Source organism: Thermobia domestica, chromosome 3, assembly GCF_964235325.1.
Source record: "Thermobia domestica chromosome 3, izTheDome1.hap1.1, whole genome shotgun sequence".
NCBI classification, from domain to species: Eukaryota; Metazoa; Arthropoda; class Insecta; order Zygentoma; family Lepismatidae; genus Thermobia; species Thermobia domestica.
Window position 1 is genome coordinate 311,234,696 of NC_137456.1, and position 20,501 is coordinate 311,255,196.

The window sequence follows — 20,501 nt, forward strand, 5'->3', positions numbered from 1 at the left end:
AGAAATTACCTCATAACTTGAAGTAGAAAGTATTTGTTATTGACTTAACACATTGCTGTATAATATAAGTTACATTTTTTTTATTACAACAATGTTTTATTCAGACATAGTTTTAAGTTGTTACGAAACATTTTTAATTGCTTTACACATGTAAACAATCTAACAGCACCAGATTGAAAATTTAATTTTTATTTTCATTTGAAATATGAAAATTTACAAAATATTAATATTATGATTAGTAAAATATTATTTGCCCTTTACCAATTAACTTCAGTTATATTACAATATATTGATAACCTAGGTGTTTCATAAATTAGCAAATTAAGAGAGCGAGTTCACCACCGAAGAACACGTAAGTTAATGTCCGATAGTAAGAATTCAGTATTAATTTTGACATTGATAATCTTATATAGGTAAAGTAAATCAGCTCCGAGGTGTCGTTTGTCAGGGAAACGTAACTTCATTAAATATGTTACTTTTTGTTTCGAGTAATTACTTAACTCGCGAATTCTAAATCTAAGTACGGCAAGAAAGAAGTTTAACACAGAGTCAATGCGAACTAGATTAGTAGGGCCCAGGTACTGCCATGTTCCATATAGGTGAACAAAATTGAGTGATCGGAGAAATAAAAGCCTTATAAAACATCGTAAGGACAGGAATACTTTGAATTTCAGGAAATCTAAAGAGTAGACCAAGTAGTTTCATAGCTCTGGATAAGATCCAACTGATAGGATCCCCGAAGGATAATTTTTCATCAAAGACAATACCTAGATCTTCTTGAGATGAAACGCGTTTGATAGATACATCTTTAACTTTATATACAGGGTGTTTCAAAACAACATCGACAACGTTTGGGAAGTGATTCCTGACACCAGGATATGACCAAAAGTATAGACCAACCTGGATGCACAAATGCTTCCTTTCGGAGTTATACGCTGCCGAAAACATGGAAAAATGAATTTGAAAGGTCCATAGCTCCAATACTATTGGACCTACCGTAGTCGGGTCAATACTTCACTTACGAACTAATATGTGCCCTATCCAAATATCCATGTTTCAGAATCCTGCGCTGCTTCCGCAACGATTTTTAGAGAGGAACTTTGTGAGTACTTCAAATTATTACCCCGTAGCCAAACTCTCTCTCTATAAAAATTGATGCGTGAGCACGTTATATTCTGAAATATGTATTTTCGGATAGCGCACATACTAGTTCCTAAGTGAAGTCTTGACCCGACTACGGTAGGTCCCATAGTTTTGGAGCTATGCACCTTTAAAGTTCAATTTTTCATGTTTTCGGTAGGCTTGTATAATTCCGAAAGAAAGCATTTGTGCACTCAGGTTGGTCTATACTTTTTGTATTATCTTGGTATCAGGAAGCAGCTTTTAAACGTTGTCGGCGTTGTTTTGAAATTCCCTGTATATAAGAGGGGCGTTTTTCAAAACTCGATTGAGCATAGAACATCATTTTTGTCATTATTATACAGAACATTTTATTGCAGAAACGTAATTGTAGGTAATACTAGATATTATCCTGGAACGAGCTCAGACAGTGTGAATCTCAAAGAGGATACAAATACTTGTCATTGAATTGACCACTTAAAAAAAATACAAGTTTTTTTTTTCAAAACTCGATAGAGAACTTGAACGGGAAACAAAGAAATGTTATTGAATCTGAATTTGCTGATTTTATTATTATTATTGTTTTTATTATTGTTGTGATTTTATTTTTATTTCGTCATGATGTATTCTTTATTTAGTACTTATTAGTATTTTGTTTCATTGAGTTAATTTTGTGTATAATGTAATGGGTTACATCTACATTGTTACATGAGTGAAAAAAAATAATAGACATTGTGGAAAATGTCAAAAAGTAACACCAAAATATAAGAATACAAAGTGATTACAGAAATAAGTAATAAAGCATACATTTGCATTGCAGTTATTAGTTTCTGTGAACATCTTCCCTTTCTTTGCGTCTTTCTTCTTCTCATTCATCTTCTTGGGCACGACGACCTCAGGATTTGTTTGTAGAATGTTTTAATTCCAGATTTGAAAGCAAACCTCCACAGGTAACCAAGGGTAAGTGTTCGGCACACTTACAGGAACAGCACGTACTTCTGTAGAAGACTTTCTGTACTATATAACACGTTGCATCCCTATGAGAAATGGGAACTTTGCTTTCAAATATTCTGAGGAGTCTCCTTCAGTGTTTTGATTTTCTAGTCCTTGTTGAGAACTTTGACAATTCCGTGGGATTGCAGGATTCGGTAGTATTCATTGGGTGACAGAATAACTTCCTTTCTTCTGTACTCCTTCTCAATCCTATCAAACACACGATCAAAAGCTATGTAGCTGCGTCCTTTGATAGGAAACAAATGACGTATAGACGTAAATGTTGCACTTGTTTCTAGAAAGGAAATGAGCATGGTCATTACTACACTGTTCATATTTTGATCTGGACATGAATGTGAGAAAAGATGGATAGTGAGTGGATGGGCACGTTCACATTTTTCCGTCAAGGTCTAACAGAAAATGCAACAAAGCAAATGCAACCATGTACGTTCACCCATGGCTTTGGTTGTGCTTGCGAGAGACTGGTACATTCTATATAACACTAGTGACATAGACGTAGACACAAGGTTATCGTGTGGGTCGTAAGCACCCGGGGCGAGAATTCCAAAGCGCCCCTTTCTCCAGTGTGTTATGAGAAACACCAGATCTTATTCTGTACTTCTGGATGTAAATATAGAATGTAAGACAAAGAAGTTGGTATTGTGTCAATTTTTTAAAAGTGAATGGTTTTTGCAGTTAAAACATAAAAGTTAATGAAAGCATGAGTTTTCGAATTGAATCATGCTTTCATTAGTTTATTGAAATCGAGTGTTATTGAAATCAAGTGTTATTCTTGTTTATTTTGAACTGACATCAACATAGTAATAGCATAGAATATACAAATAATCATTCAAATATTAAATTCCTAGATTTAAAAAAAAAAAAAAAAAAATCTTCTCACAGAGGGTTGGAGAGTGTTCCAGTTGAATAATCCTAAACGATGTTTTACATTACCGGTAATTTTCAAGTTCAATACTCTATCGGGAGTATCTCAAGGATCGAATCTAGGTCCCCTTTTGTTTCTTCTTGTTATTAATGATATTCTTTTGTGTATTAAAATTTCTCAGAGAGATCCTGAGAAATCCCTTCAAAAACAAGATCCTGAGAAGAATATTCGGACCCAAGAGGAACGAGAATGGGGAATGGCGGAAGCTTCATAACGAGAAACTACATAGTTTATATACGTTTTACCCAACATTGTTAGGGTCGTCAAGTCTAGGAGGCTTAGGTGGGCAGGTCATGTAGCTAGAATGGAAGAAAGTAGAAACGCTTTCAAAGCCTTGACTGGTAGACCCATAGGAAAACGACCATTAGGAAGACCTAGGCGCAGATGGGAGGACAATATTAAGATGGATCTCGCAGAGATAGGAATACAAAGTAGAAACTGGATGCAATTAGCTAAGGATAGAATTCAGTGGAGAGCTTTTGTGAACGCGGCACTGAACCTCCGGGTTCCATAGGCCATAGAGTTAGTTAGTATTAAAATTTCTCAAGTTCTTTTTGCCGACAGTCTCAAATTATACTCCAAAGTAAGTTCAATTGATGACTGCGAGAAAGTTCAATAAGATCTACAATGAGTTCAAATATGGTGTAATAAGAACAAATTAGTCCTTAATGTGTCCAAATGTAAATCTATATCTTTCACGAGGAAAGAAAATCCTATTAACTCTATCTATACAATAAGTTGCACTTCAATGTCTACCCCAAATACTATCAAAGATCTAGGAGTTATATTTGATAGTAAATTAACTTTTGCTCAACACGTTGACGAACTAACGAGTAGTGCATATAGAAACCTAGGTTTAAATTATAGAATAGTTCAGGATTTTCACAAAGAATCAACATTTATAAGGTTACGTATATTTTCATATGTGAGGTCAAAATTAGAATACTGTAGTACTGTTTGGACACCAAATGTCACTAAATACTCTGATGCAATAGAAAATGTACAGTTTAATTTTTTTTAAAAAAATGCTTGCATACAAGAAAACCGGTTTCTAAACAATGTATGTCCCCTATGACGACTTAGTAACGAATTTTTGGTTTTCAAACATTAGAAAAAAGTAGATGGGTGTTTGATTTGTTGTTCTTACATAAATTGTTAAACGGTAAAATTCACTGTCCAGAATTAGTTTCAGAAGTATTATTACGTGTCCCAATAGGTAAGACTAGAACAACAAACACTGGGACATTCTATTGTAAAAAAGCAAGAACTAACATACTAGATAAGTCTCCTCTATGGAGAATGTGTGCTGCATATAACGAAATAATTAGATTTCATGTAGTAGATGTATTTAGTATGTCCGAAAACAAGTTCAAAACAATTGAAGACTTTGGAGCAAAAATCCGCTAAGTCCAAAAAGTGAAAGTGTAAAGGAAATAGCTTCACAAGGGTTTTTTCTCATACGATTTTTTTTTCAAATTTGGCACCTATATACTAGACCGAAAATAAATTGACACGTATGTTTTTGTTTCTTTCAAAAAATAGGTTAAGGGGCAAAGGATCCCCTTGACTAAAAGAGCCACATTAAAGAAACTAAACTCTGCCGATGCAAAGATGGCTTCAAAGTAGGAAATACGGGTTTTGTCGCTTTTGGGAGAAAAGGGTTTTAGGGGGCAATGGCCCCCATCGAAATGACACAGGATTCCACAATTCTTACGGAAATTGGATTTCGGTGCAATTGCTTGAAACCGTGATATGTTGTAGATATGGTGTTCCTGAGAAAAAGTCCCAAGGGGCACAACCACAAATCACTGACCGTTTGGCCACTTTTTGGAAACAGCCGAAGTTAACAACATTCTGGATTTCGGTAAAAATGAACAAAACCGTGACCTGATGCAGATATTATGTCCTGAGGAAAAGTCTTAATGGGCATAAACGCCAATCGTTGATCGTTTGGACACTACAGGGCCACTTTTTTGAAAGCAGCCGAAGATAATGATATTCCCGATTTTGATGAAAATGACTGAAATTGTGATATGTTGTAGATGTTATGTTCCTGAGAAAAAGTCTCAATAAGCACAACCACCAATCACTGACGTTTGGCCACTACAGGGCCACATTTTTGAAACAGCCGAAGGTAACGTTATTATGGATTTCGGTGGAATTGCTTGAAACCGTGATATATGTTGATATTGTAACCCTGAGAAAAAAGTCTTAATGGGGAAACTACCACTCACTAACTGTTTGGCCACTACGAGGCAACCTTTTTGAAAGTAACCGAAGAAAGTGATGTTCTGGATTTCGGTCAAAATGGCAGAAACCGAAATACGCATGTTTTAGATATTGTCATCTGAGATAATGTCTCAATGGCCACAGCCACAAAGCACTAATTGTTTGGTCACTGCATTGCTACTTTATTGAAAACAGCTGAGTATAACGAAGTTCTGGATTTCGGTAAGATTGAGTAAAGCTAAGATATGTTGAAGATTGAAAGAAAACGAAAAAAAAAAACAAACAAACAAACTGTAGTTAGTAGTTAACGAAGAAGAACTGCATGTAGTGTAGAGGAGTCGCTAAAATTAACTTGTAACGAGGGCGATTACGAAACATCACCTACTAATTGAAATCATGATTATTTTCCAATAAAGTAAAATTCAATAAACTTTCTTGTTATTGTTCGTCCCTCAATGCATACTCATCTTATGGTTAATTATCCCATATCGGACTTCCGAAGAAACTCATCGAAACAACTTATTGACCGCGCCAATAGCGACTACTCTCAGTCATGACTCCGTTTTCTTTCATTCACAAATAGAAAAGGAAGAGAAGAAAGTAGAAGGGTAAAAGAAGGAGGTAGGAGAAGGGAGGAAAAAGAGAGAAAACAAATAGAATATTTTAATAAGAAATAGCTTACTGGATAATTCCGGGAATATAGTAAGAAGTCGGGAAAATCGTTGAAAGATGAATCATTTTGAGTGTTATTAACGACTAATCAATTTTAGAATGCTTCGGAATAGACACATGTTCCTCCATACCACCCCGACCTAGCTCCAGGCACCACGTTCGTGGGGTTGCCCAGACCTAGACCAGGAAAGGAGAAAATCGAAATTATTCTTTGTAAAGTTAGTCCGAACGATGATTGATAACCATCCAGTATCTCTAGGATCGACCACACATATGAATTAGCAAAAAAAAAAAAAAAAAAAAAAAAAAAAAATCAAAGTTATAAACTCAATATAAATTTATGTATCGCATCAATAAGGGTTTCAACTTCCTGGAAGCAAAATGTCGTATTTAGGCTCATCCTGCTATTTTCGTCTCACTCCTAGAGCCGATTTAAATCGTTAGTAGCGGTCCTTCATGACCTAGGTTATTTACCTTAACACATATATTAAAACATGACACATATATTATAGACGTTAATATGACAAAAGATATTACTAAAATTACTTAAATTAAATCTATCATGCATTCACTCGCCCACTCACTCAGGACAGTGTATATATGTTTAAAGGAAACCAACTAACTACAAGGGTACAAATAGTTTATTACATTCATAGTGAAAAAAAATTAATTATAAAAAAAATTAAAAGCACAAGTTCTTGGTTATATATCAATAGAATACATAGGGTTATACTTTAGTAAGTCTTTATACATTTGATCATATTGACAAAAGGAAAGAAAGAAAAAAAATAATTACATATATTATATCTTAGGCATGCTAAAGCGAAATTATGATTTGCGACATACGCAAAGAAGACACTTATTTTACTTAAAAAAATGGACAAAGAAAAGAAAAGGAAAAAAACTTTTGGGTGTAATAGAACTTATGAGTCTTTACTTCACATTGAGCAATAAAATATTAATAATTCCGAGCGTTCAAATCACAAATCGCGCACTACTCGTAGCGTCCAAAATATTTCGCTCCATGTAACTTAGTTTGTGTTTATCTATCTATCTATCTATCTATCTATCTATCTATCTATCTATCTATCTATCTATCTATATATATATATATATATATATATATATCACTTTCCGCCAGAGGATGCTTCACCTCTTAGTCAGTCCATTTACAAATTTATTAATCAGATAATTTTGAGTTACTTGTTCATCACTGGGACACGTCACGAGACCTTTCATTTATTCAGGATCACTTTTCTGTATGTATATATATAGTTCGGATTTGAGATGGTCTTCCACAGGTGTAAGAAGTATAATGATTTAAATTAAGGAAAAACACTGGTCAAGTCATAGGATACATATGCAGATGAGAGGGATTAAAGGTACACTTTCCACAATGGTTTTAGGTTGGTAGCTCAGGGATAAAATTCATTATGATGTGGGTTACATTTAGACCTGCCGTTACTTCTTAATACATGCCATTAAATAATTACATAGGTTATGATTTACATCTATTCAGAAGAAAGGAAAATTATTTGAATGCACGGCGGTATTCTTGACAAAAATCTATATTATTATATTCGTCGGAAACTTACTTGTAAACTATAGCAACCAGTACAAGTTTGGGGGGACAGACACGAGCGCTCTTACATATATCCATATAATACATTTAATATCATACTTTTACTTTAACATCATATTCACATACTAAGCACATGTACATTTCGACGTATTCATTTATCTCTCTATATATATTTATATTTAATAAATGCGCACACATTTAAAATAATAACCCCAACTATAATTTCAGAAAAGGTTGCAAACATTGTACAAGAAAAAAACAAATGACTTCCGACATTACATATGAAAAAGAGAATTGCTTTTTTACCTGATACCGCGCATCTATAAATTTCAACTTTCATATAGTCAATTTGTGCATGAATCGTAAAAAAAAAAAAAAAAACTTTGTGAGGCAGGCACGTAACACAGAACATTCCTAAAGATATAAATAGATAAACCAAAATACAATTTCTGGGCCCAGGTTAACTACAAGATAAACGAAAACCAAAACGGAAGGAAAGTGACCGATGGATTAAAAAAAACTTAGCGGGACGACGGTGAAAGAACGTAATTGAAGTGTCGTCAAATATAAAGTCGTTATTCATTTTGGCAATAGGTCAAAATGTGATGGAGGACCCAATCACTATCTACTCTATCCATGAATTGTGTCTTGCAACGTCTCAGCTGGTAATTTCAGATCAGAGTTGTACGTTAAATGAATTGTAAGCGACAAGTTCAAAATCGGGGGGGGGGGGGTTGAAAATTTAAAAAAAAATCTCGATGTAAGAAGGAAGAGACAAGAGAGAGAGAGAGCGGCGCCAACGAAAGGAGAAAGATTAAAGTGCTACTCACTACACAGAAGAGTGATCGAATTTAAATATATAACAACTCATAGCCAAAAATATTCACATATGCCGAAAGAGGGTGGTTTACTTAAATACGTAAACTAGGAGGGAGGTGCTGCTGCCAAGGATGCAAGTTCTGTGTCCATCAGATCCCAATCCCACAAGAGTTTGCTTGTAAGATTGAAATCCGAGCCCCGTATCCGGCCCAGACCAGCAGGATAAAAGGAGAGGGGGAAGGGATCAGGTAACTGCGTCCCCAATTTTGAGATCTCTAAGGAAAAATATTCGAGCCCTCAGAAGAACTAAGAAGGTTCTAGGACAGTAATGAAACTAGAGTAAAAGTATTAGCTAAGATATCCCTAACTAATGATTTGAGGAAATAATAAAAAAATTTAAATAAACTGAATTTTGGATCGGTGATTTCAATTACCAAAACATCACCGATAGCTACCCTGCGCAGACACGCCACAGTCTGGGATGTCGTTAATTTCCCTCATCTAATTAAACTAAGAAAAGAAAATCAAAATACTTAAGGGGATATTAAAAATATAATTCATTACAGCCTCTTTGTGTAACAACTATTGTCTTTCCATAATTGATTATTAATATGTCCAGTCAGCGATTATATGATGCTACAAATATTATTAAACGAGATTCTTATGAACGTATACGACTCCAATAACAAATTAAGCTATTAAGCACTAACATAGTCCGGCAATATCTCACCCACATGTTCGCAGAATGCTCCGGTGTAGGGGCCAGAACCCGAGATGTTGCCAGCTATACATAATCCTTAAATATATATATATTTTACCGAAACGTGACTAATCTTAAACTGGGCTTATATATATATATATATATATATATATATATATATATATATATATATATATATATATATATATATATATATATATATATAAAAGAGAACGCACAAATCCTTTGTTACCTCATCACGCTAATACGGCTGAACCAATTTCTTTTATTTTTGGGGGGTTATTAAGATTTGGACCCTAGATGGTTTTTATCATATCACTTTAATTTTTAATTACCAGTGTCTTGAGATAATTGACCATTCAAGTGTCCATAACGTACAAATCCTTTGTTAGCTTATCATAGCTAAATCTAACCGTATTTATATGCAACCCACATGACCGTGTCACTCGGCGGGTTAACATAAATGACAGGCGATATAATGTTAACATTTAATCCAATCTTCTATGGTTTTTATCATATCACTTGAAAGCGAAAAAGTAAAAATTATCTAAGTAACAAAGTTTATTGCGTTCCAGGGTGACCGCAGCGAAGCGGGGTGAATGCTGCTAGTATATATATATGGGTGTCCTCTCATTCATTTCGTTTCACAATATATTCATACTATCATTTTATTCATTTGTTACGACGTCGTATTTCATAACCACCCTATTTCTTTAACTACACCCAGACTATATGCACACTTCGTCATATAGTTCTAAATCTATGAATCATTGCCAACGTTTCATGTTCCGGCCATCACACAAAACATCCCTCGAACTCAAGACTCCCTTACCACGCAATCAATACTATGTTATACTTCGTAGCTTCATGTAAAAAAAAATGTATGTATGTTCACAGAAAGTAGAGTTCTCCGCGATATTATTCAATTTTATAAAATTCTGACAACAATGAAATTATTCTCCAGCCACAGAGAAAAAATGAACATTTAATATAATTTCAAAGCGAAAACTAGCATCATATCGCCCGACTTCTGTTAAGCATTTACGTATTGTTTATTTACTTAAATATTTCGATTTCTAGACTAAGTAGAATGTTGTAATTTTCAGAAAATATTAATTTTGGATCACTTAACCTAACTGTATATGCATTTGGGCTGGGAATTATATTTACTAGGTTTTATTTCGAGAAGAAAGGTCAATTTCATGGAAACTAAATCACTAAGAACATCGACATAAGGATGACGGTTAGTACTGAATTTTGACACTAGGGGCTAGCGACGATATGATCAACCCTTGAACCACTGAATGTGACCTTGCACACGGAATTTTGATACTACGACACTCTCATTTTCTGATATTACTATAGATTGGTATGTTGCGTTTAGCTATTGATCGAATACGAATGATACACTGTCCATACTTCATTATTCCACACACTCTTTCATCACTTAACTACAATTGCTACTACTGATACTACATTACAAACACATACATGCCACATCAATAACTACAAACTACATTAATACATGTTATAATACATATTAATCATTACTATTTACTCACATAAACAACATTCAAATTTTACCGTTTTCTTTTGAATCGGCTCTATCGTTTACGAAAGGAAAGGGAAAGAAAGGAACAGGGCCAATTGGCCCTTGTATTCACTAAATCACATTCTTAATTCAACCTGTTTAATCAATGCCCCCGAGGGGACATATCAAAGTATTGGCTAACAATAGGACCCCTGCCCTGAAGGGGCAGGAACCCGGAGCAAACTACATGTTCAACTCATCCCTGCTGGAAGCTGTACCCCCGAGTTGGGAGTCAGATAGGAGCCCTTACTGTAAATTTACACGTGCATTATTCTACCTATCTTAACTACAACGAAATTAAATACCGCCATGTTACTACTAAATAAGTACAAAAAGAAATCACATTCACTACATACACGAACACAAACGGCAGTGGGGCAGGCCTTACGTAACTCTAAAAGGAATAATTTTCAGGATGAGAAAATTTTAAGGGAGAAAACACTACTCTTCCGAAACTGTTTATGGATCTTTAGAAACAACTAATAAACTGATGCACCTCACATGGTAGAACCTGTCCATCACTAATTATATCTGCAAAACATGGTGTCCCTGAATTACACTTCCTATTTCAGTTCTTCAGTCCGTTTTTTTTTACTATGAAATTTAGTGAATTATGGCTCCGTAGCTTTCTGGATGGTCTCTATTCCATTATCAACTAGATTTACCTTCTTAATGCAGCTTTTCCAGCTAATTTCTACCTTTTATATGCTGGGAAGATCTGGGTCTGCTGTACAATATATTCTCGGCAGGGAACGGGAATAATCGCGCTCTAACATCATAGCGTGGGTGAATCCTCCAATCAAAACAAAGCATTTTTGGCGGTGGGGCTTTGAAACGAATAAATTTTGGTAAAATCTGGATTGAACTAGATATCAGAAGGACATAGATATCTAAAAGGGAGGTGAAGGGTGGTCCAGAAAATTCTGCCGAATTTTAGATTGGTTATTTATTCGAAAATTTCCGTCCAATGATGGACCTATATTTTCAGATAGCACTGACACCGTAAGACTTGTAATAATCCATTTACATCTCCATATACAAGACTTATAACTAATGTAATATATAAATAATGATATCGATTCCCAAAACTATAATTCCTAATGAAGTTTTACAGTTTTCCATGTTAATTTGAAATAGAATAACAAACAAATTTACGAATTATATGAACAGCCAGAAATTTTTTGTTAAACGTCAAGTACAGTCGGTGCAAAAAAAAAAAAAAAAAAAATTCGGGCACCATCCTATTAAAAACATCATCACATTAGACTGTAGAACATCTGAATGTTGTCTATGCTTAAATGATGTTGGACACTACTCTCCCCATCCATTTTTCGGGTTGTGGGATACAAGTTTTCAGGGCGTCTTACAATTTCACCAAAATTGCAGAGTATCCTTACCTTCTGTTGTTTAAGAAATGTGGTCCCGGATCCGGAAGTGGAAGTACCACCCTGTAGTTTCAACAGTACGGTGTTAGTTATGGTCGAATGTCTGTACACAGTTACCTTGAAGTCTTAAGAGTCATTAATATCGGTATGATCAAAATCCATGTCATAACACAGCTGAATTCTGCGCCAACATGTTTTGCGGACATACTCCGGAGTCACAAGGGTGAAGGCGTGTTCTACAGCTGCTCGTAATTCTTGCGTTGTGTGATATCGAGTGTTTCTTGCTTGTTGCTTTATGAAGCCCCAGAGAGCATTGTTTGGTGTCGCCAGATCGGGACGTCTTGGAGGCCAGGTAAAGGGAGCTGGTGAAGATGCATAACCTCTACCAATCCAGCGGCCAGAAAACGTCTTTTTCAGGTAATTTTGCACGTGAATCGCGAAGTGCACTGGTGATCCATCCAGGTGCTTCATGCTACGCAATGTTGCCAGACAATGCAAAGCAATGTTACCAAACAAATGTGGGTAACACCTAAAACCGTCAGAAAACACCAATTAGGGATACGCCCACTTCCGAACCACGCTGTACAACAAATCACAGATTCAAACAATTACACCGAAATCCAGAATACCGTTACCCCCTGCTCGTTTTAAAAAAGTGGCCCTATAGTGACCAAACGGTCAGTGATTGGTGGTTGTGCCTGTTGAGGCGGTTTCTCAAGATCACAATATCTACACATATCACGGTTTCAAGCAATTTCATAGAAATACAGAATATCGTTACCTTAAGGTCTTTTTTTTTTTTTTTTTTTTTTTTTTTAAAAAAAAAAGTGATCCGGTAGTGGCCAAACGGTCAATGATGCATGGTTTTGCAAATTGAGATTTTTTCTCAGGATTATAATATCTACAACATATATCACGGTTTCAACCAATTCTATCGAAATCCAGAATAACGTTACCTTCAGCAGTTTTAAAACATGTGGCCCTGTAGTGGCCAAACGGTCAGTGGTTGGCAGTTGTGCTTATTGGTAACTTTTCTCAGGATATCAACATCTACAACATATCACAGTTTCAGTCATTTTCATCGAAATCCAGAATATCATTATCTTCGACCGCTTTCAAAAAAAGTGGCCTCACAGTGGCCAATGGATCAGTGATTGATGGTTAAGCCCATTAAGAATTTTTTTAAGATCACAATATCTACAACATATTACAGTTTCAGTCGTTTTTTTACCAAAATCTAGAATGTCGTTATGCTGTAGTGGCCGTTGTCCAAAATGGCTGATTTTAAAAAAGTGACTCTGTAGTGGCCAAACGGTCAGTGATTTGTGGTTGTGCCCCTTCAGACTTTTTCTCAGAAACACCATAGCTATAACACATAACGGCTTCAAGCAATTGCACTGAAATCCAATTTAAGTAAGAATTGTGCGAGGTCCTTTGTCTTTTCGAAGGGGGCATTGCCCCTGTAACCCTTTTCTAGCAAAAACGACTAAACCCGTATTTCCTACTTTGAAACCATCTTTGCATTGGCAGAGTTTCGTTTCTTTAACGTGGCCCTTTTAATGAAGGGGGCCCTTTGCACTCTTAACCTATTTTTCGAAAGAAAAAAAAAAATAAGTGTCGATTTATTTTCGGTCTAGTATATAGGTGCCAAGTTTGAAGAAAATCGGAATAGGAGAAACCCTTGGAAAGCTATCTCCTTTACATTTTCACCTTTTGGACTTAACGGGTTTTTGCCCCAAAGTCTTCAATTGTCAGGCAATAACTTCTACATAATTAAATGACGTGTATTTGTGTTTGTATAATAGTGTATCATAGATACTTATCTACGTACATGACACTATAACTGTGTATTAAAACCCTAGAAACACCAAGGTATTTTGGCTTACAATAAACCTAATAGGTGTGAGCCTCAGAGACCTCCAATATAAGTAGGTTGTCATGTTTTTCCTTCACTATCGATTATAATATTATATATATATATTCCAAACACCCACTGAAGCCTCAAATAATGCGCCTGAATACACTCAACATCTCAAAATTTTTTACTAAAAATTGTGTCAATATTATGAGTCAAGCCAAATCAAGTCATGTATGTCAGTTTTTCGTTTCGAGATGCGATAGAAGAATTTCTCGTTTCCGTTACTTCGTCCATTGTTTCTTCTTCAGTGACGTAACTAAAGAAGGGGGCAAATAGGGATCGTGCTCCGGGCGCCGGATTGGAGGGCGCAAAACTGGGCAAATATTTATTTTCACTATAAGGCAAGGAAAGGAGTTTTAGGAAACTAAAAATCATAAACAATTACGTCAGAAACTTAACAGGACAACGACTCACTAACCTTAGGATCATATCCATAGAACATAAGTTAGCTTGAACATAAGAGGCTATTGTAAAAACCTTTGCAGCCAATAAAGCAAGTAAAATTAACTTTTAGTTTCAGCTTTTTGTGTTTTTATTTAACTTACATCGATTTACGAGATTTGCAAAACGTCCGAGTATAATACTCGAGACAACAACTTGAGTGTTTGTCATAAATAAATATCCTATTCTAAAACAACAAACTGTTGATTCATTCTACACATATGCACATACCGATATAATTCCAAAAACGTTGTAATTTGCGGTTATTATAATAAGACTATAAGAATACGTCAAACGTGCTACTCTCAGATTATTTGCCAATCAAATACTAATTAGTTTGGTATTTTATCTTGTACTAAAAATTAAATTATGAGCTGAAATTTTGACATCAAGTTTTACCACCTGAAAAAAAATGAAACAGGAGAATTACTGTGATGCCAAAATCAGGTGTAGTCGGGGAGCGTTTTGCTTTGGTTGGTCAGGAAGGGCTAAGGCGAGTTCTTGCGTCGGGCGACAACTAGACTAGTTACGTCGGTTTTTTCTTTTTCTCTTTTTTCTTTCTTTTTTTTTGCGCGCGTGTGTGTTTGTATGTTGAAAGAAGTCTGAGGTTATATGTTCTGTGTAGTTACTGTGTAGTGTGTTCTTAGTGTTTTGGTGGATCTCGTTATCACGACTCACTTGTCTGCTTTCGATTTCGAGTCATTTTGAAAATCGGCATTTATTTTCGCGTTTCTAAACAGCTGAAAACGGAAAGCCACTAGGTGACTTGTGATAACGGTACCTCACGCAAAATAATATTGTCTAGGGCGCTCTTGTTCCATATTTCAATTATCTTTTATCTATTTGAAGATATCACATAATTACTGTAAAATTAGCGGTATTTTAATTTCGCCGGGATGAAGACTCTTAAAAGAATTACAAAAGTAGCACTGTAGATTAGTGCAGGTAGAGGACAAATTTTTAGGACATATGATGTCGATGGACGCCATTTTGAAGCCACTTTCATTTTCCTTAAATAGAAACGAAATATTATAATACCTTGTTCTCATCTGAAATTTTCTCAGTATCTCAACGCTATGTTTGTTTTTACTTTATCACCTACCATAACATAGTTATGATGGTTTTTCATTTTCTTGGTATCGCTTCAAGTGACTAAGATAATATAACTATGACACAGGAAGAACGTATTAAGATAATATCTTTGTCAGGAGAGTGAAGTAGAAGAGTCTTTGCTGATGATTTAAAAAAAAAAAAAAAACTGTCACACACATAGGTCACTCATTATCTATACAACAGTAAGCAAGTTAATCAAGAAATTCAGGGAAACAGAATCCGTGGTCAACAAACCAAACTCAGGTAAGTCATGTATGGCGACTGACGAAACAACTTCAATAGTAGTGTTGAAAGTAGTTAACAAAAATCCGAATCGAAGCACTCGACTTTTGTCCCAGGAATGTGGTGTTAGTGGCACATCCATCATGCGAGTTTTGTCCCTGCATAAGTGGCACCCCTACAAGCTACAAGTGCATCAGTACCTGTTAGAGGATAAGTCCATTCGACGTTTGGAGTTCGTGGAATGGGCAACAGAGTAAATACGCAAGAAAAAAGTTTCATCTAGGACGTCTTATTCACAGATGAGACCATCTTTTAAATTTTTGGTAATGTGAAAACACAGAATGTTTGCTACAGGTCGGACACCAATCCCCATATATTTGAAGCATCTACTGGCATTCCAGAAAAGGAGATGGTGTGGTTGGAATGTGGGGGCTCGTGTTGGGAGCCCTTTGATAATCAATGGTACCATACAAGCAATCGGGTATCGTCGAATATTGGAAGAAAATATCTTGTCATCTCTCGTATCTGAAACTGGGACATTTCTTTTCTTCTAAGGATACGATGGTTCCCCTCCTCATCATGGAAATTGTGCTCTTGAGTATTTGAATATGCAGTTTCACAATTCGTGGATCGGTAAGCGTGGTGCTGTAGCGTAGCCACCATATTCCCTGACCTCACTTCCCCTAGATTTATCTTTGTAGACATCTCAAGTCCATTGCGTATTCAGTTAAAATTTGGGATTGACCACCTAAAAGAACGCATAACAAAAGCGCATGTAAGTATACCTGAAAGCACTTTGAGCAAGGTTTTAGAGAAATGGGGAAAATTACTCTGACAATTCAATAAAATGGACGACACATCGAACACATCCTTTAATCGGAAGAAATGTATGGTACATGACTGATTTGTGAAAACCAAAAACCAGTCATACCTACGTTATGGTAAGTAATAAAGCAAAAACAAACCTAGCATTGAATCTCGGAAAATATTTAAGATGAGAACAAGGTATTACAATATATGGTTTCTCTTTAAGAAAACGATAGTGAAATTAAAATGGTGGATTTCAAGAGGATGACCATCAACATCATATTCTCTAAGTTTCTCCTCTACTGTACTACAAACTTACAGTATTACTTTGGCAATTCTTTTAAAATCCTGCCTCTTATTTGAGTGTTTTCACACTTTTGGACCGCCCAGTGTTTTCTTGGGACCACTTAATCGATTCCAGAAATCCGCTTATCACTATATGTTACAGTTTTGATTCTGCAACTATCAATATTGAAATGGGACAGGGTTAATTTCAACCACTTCTGGTTTGAGTAGAGGCATAACAGAATAGATGGAGCTTATTACTTGGACGCTGAATCGATTACAGAAAACCACTTGTCACTACCTGTTAAAGTTTCCGTTGTAAGGCGATAAAACGTTGAAAACGGAAATAGTTAATTTTAACCTCTCTTGATTTGAATAGGGTTTAACGAACAAAGATGAAATATGTTCTTGAGACCGGAATTGATTCCAAAAGAACACTTACCTATATGTGTTCAAAGTTCTTGCACTGATAAATATAGACAGTTAGACAGAAGGATAGATGGACATAGCCATTCCATAACACTTCCGATACTTATGCATAACATAATTTGAAAGTATAAAAAAATTTGATTTTTAAGTATTGTCTCCAGTAAAATATTTAAAATATGATCCATGAGGTAGTAACCAATACGATGATCAGCAAGAAATTCTATTTCAAGAGGTCAGTTCTATACGTTCGGTAATTTTACGCCAAGTTATATTTTTGCTCTTATGTGCCTAGGTCAAAGTTCAGTAACAATTCATATTATCTCAATTGAAAGAGATTTTCTATCATTGAGATTCTGAGGATTGAGGTAATACTCTACAATTGCAAGTCTTTGGAACGTTAAAAAAATGAAATGAAATCTTTCAGTTTAACGTCCCACGATTATTCCTGTTAGGCCAGGGGAGATGGATGATTTAGGCATGTGAATGATGATGGAAGAATTGGTGGAATGAAAAATGGGGAGGAACCGGGCCGAGCAAACCCACGGACATAATCTTGTCCACCATAGACTTACTTAGTCGGGGATCGAACCATGGACCCCATGCACCAGAGATAAGTGCTTTATCACTGAGGACCCGTACTCCCCTGGAAACGTTAATAAATCAAATGCCCGCCTCGTTGAGCTAGTGATTAGTGTTCGTGTCTTTAGTTCACGAAGTTCCTATAGTTAATTGGATCATTCGTAGTTTATCATTTCTTTCACCACCGAGGTTTATGAGATGTGAACTTATAGGTTCAAGTGAGATTGGAACCACATAACCTCCCTCCGGAAATCAAGCATGGCAATCAGTACCAAAGATGCGTACGCTAACCATGTAATCACGAAGGAACTCTACGATGTCCCAAGCTGTGGGAAAATATTGAAGACAGTACAGTGATTCTAATCACATTTTTAAATTGTAGGTCTTGTCCCATACGGCCTCACCGCTGATAAAGAACATAAATACAAAACAATCAATCAAGTCAGTACATCAGAAAGGACGTAGTAATGTGAGGACAATACCACAGAAGTAGCAAAAATAATAACACTTTATTATTAAATGGCATCGGCTATTGAAATACTACATATTGCTTTAGAAAATTTTCCCTTGTTGAGAAACTCATTTAATTTACAGGTAAGCGCAGTAGTGTAAGAATGGTAGAGATCTCCTTTAGTCTGTTAGGAGTGCTTACAGTCGACGAAGACGCGTTTTCTAGTGTTTTTTTTTTTTTTTTTGGATAAAGCATCAAATGTGAGCGTATTCTTCTCATCTTAACATAAAGAATCAGTATTTGGAATGGAGCCAAAGCTCTTCTTCAAGTTCTTAGAAGTTCAAGTGCTGGTGAACAGCGCAGAAAGTCATGACTGTTTTTAGAATTACAAAGGCACCCTTGATTTCGTGGAATATGACGTGCTTTGACCAGGAAGCAATACGTTAAGGTACTGAATAAGCTTATGAGGAACCATTAAGAAGAGAACGAACTAGAATCTAATACATTAGTGACTGCAAAGAGCAACCTCATATATTTTAGGGATGAAATAAAAATGTGGGAAAATTAAGTTGTCGTCCGTATCTTGCAACTTTGATTTTGATAAGTTGTTCCTAATAAGGCACAATTTATGGGTACAATAATTCAATGACATATACAATGAAAATATGGATAAGTGGGTGAATTAGTAAATAGACGGAGTTTGAAGAGAATTCGGGAGTTGTTTTCAAGAACAGCAAATACAAACGGTTATAAAATAATTGATACATGTGAAAAGAATTATAAAACTTCTTTTTTAAAAGAGAAACCTTAATCGACTTCCAAAGCAATAGAGACAGGATAATGTAGTATGAAAGTGTTCTGAAACGTTGCAGTACAATCCCTGTGCTGTAATGCAACCACAATAACTGTAAAGAAAGTATGGTTGCCTATAAACATGTTGTTTTGCCATAATTAACCCAGCATTCGTTGAGATGTTTCATTCTTACCATACTTCATTGTGTGAGGTTGATTAAAATAGTAAAGATAACAAAAGCTTCCATGAAGACAGGAGTGCTCATAGACGGTTTTTAGGGCACTGTTTACGCTCATAAGAATACTTAGGAGCATAATTTTTAATTGAAAATGTTAGAATCAAACTGGAGAATAATAAATTTTGGGGAAAGAAACACATATTTGGAATGCAGAATGGTAAATTTGGGAGGAAAAAGGTAAAATTTGGAGATAGAATTTAATTTGGGGATAAGGGTGGTAGATTTGAGGAGGAGATGGTAAATTTGTGGAGGAGAATAGTAAATTTGTGGAGGAGAATGGTAAATTTGTGGAGGAGAAAGGTAAATTTGTGGAGGAGAATAGTAAATTTGTGGAGGAGAAAGGTAAATTTGTGGAGGAGAATGGTAAATTTGTGGAGTAGAATAGTAAATTTATCAAGGAGAATGGTAAATTTGCGACGATGAATGTTAAATTTGAGGGAGAGAAGGATAAATTATCGGGAGAGAAAGGCAAATTTGATGGGTAAATGTAAGTTTAGGGGCAAGGATGGTGAATTTGAGAAAGAGAATGTTAAATTTGTTGACAAGAATTGTAAATTTGGAACAAAAATGTAATATTTAAGTGGAAGAATACTCATCTTGTAGATAGGAAGGTAAATTTGGAGGAAGAATGTAAATTTGGATGGAAGTATGGTAAATTTGTGGAGGAGAATGGGAAACTTGGAACGATGAATGATGAATATGAGAGAAAGAATAGTAAATTTAAGGGGAGAAATGTAAATATGAAGGATGGGAGATTTAAGAGATTACTTGTACTGCTTTAAATTCATCCTGAGTAACACAGCCACGTCTTAAGAATAGCAGCAAATATCTTTCAGTGTACTTTACAACTGAAACAGACTTGTGAATTTTTAAGCGGAATTGAAGAATGAAATTAGAATTAAACTGTTACTGGTAACACGCATAAATATAAAAGTTATTAAATTATATTATCATTAATGAAATGAAAGAAGGCACATTTTTGACCTTTAGAAAAGTTGTTGAAAATATTCATCTTGTTTCTGTAGGCAAAGTCGAACACACAATGTTTCCTGGCTAATTTTGAATTTCAGTTGTGATGTTCTGCTTCAACATTTCCAAGGTTGTTGAGGGTCTCTGTACATAGGTACCTTCAGACACTTCCCATTGAAACAATTCAGACCTGGAAACC

General features: G+C 35.5%; 1 protein-coding gene across 5 annotated transcripts in view; it reads right to left on the reverse strand.

Moving 5' to 3' along the window:
• The window catches only part of Trpgamma (Transient receptor potential cation channel gamma), a 1,754,629-nt gene that overhangs the window by 388,975 nt on the left and 1,345,153 nt on the right, over window positions 1-20,501 (reverse strand). The window lies entirely within an intron of this gene.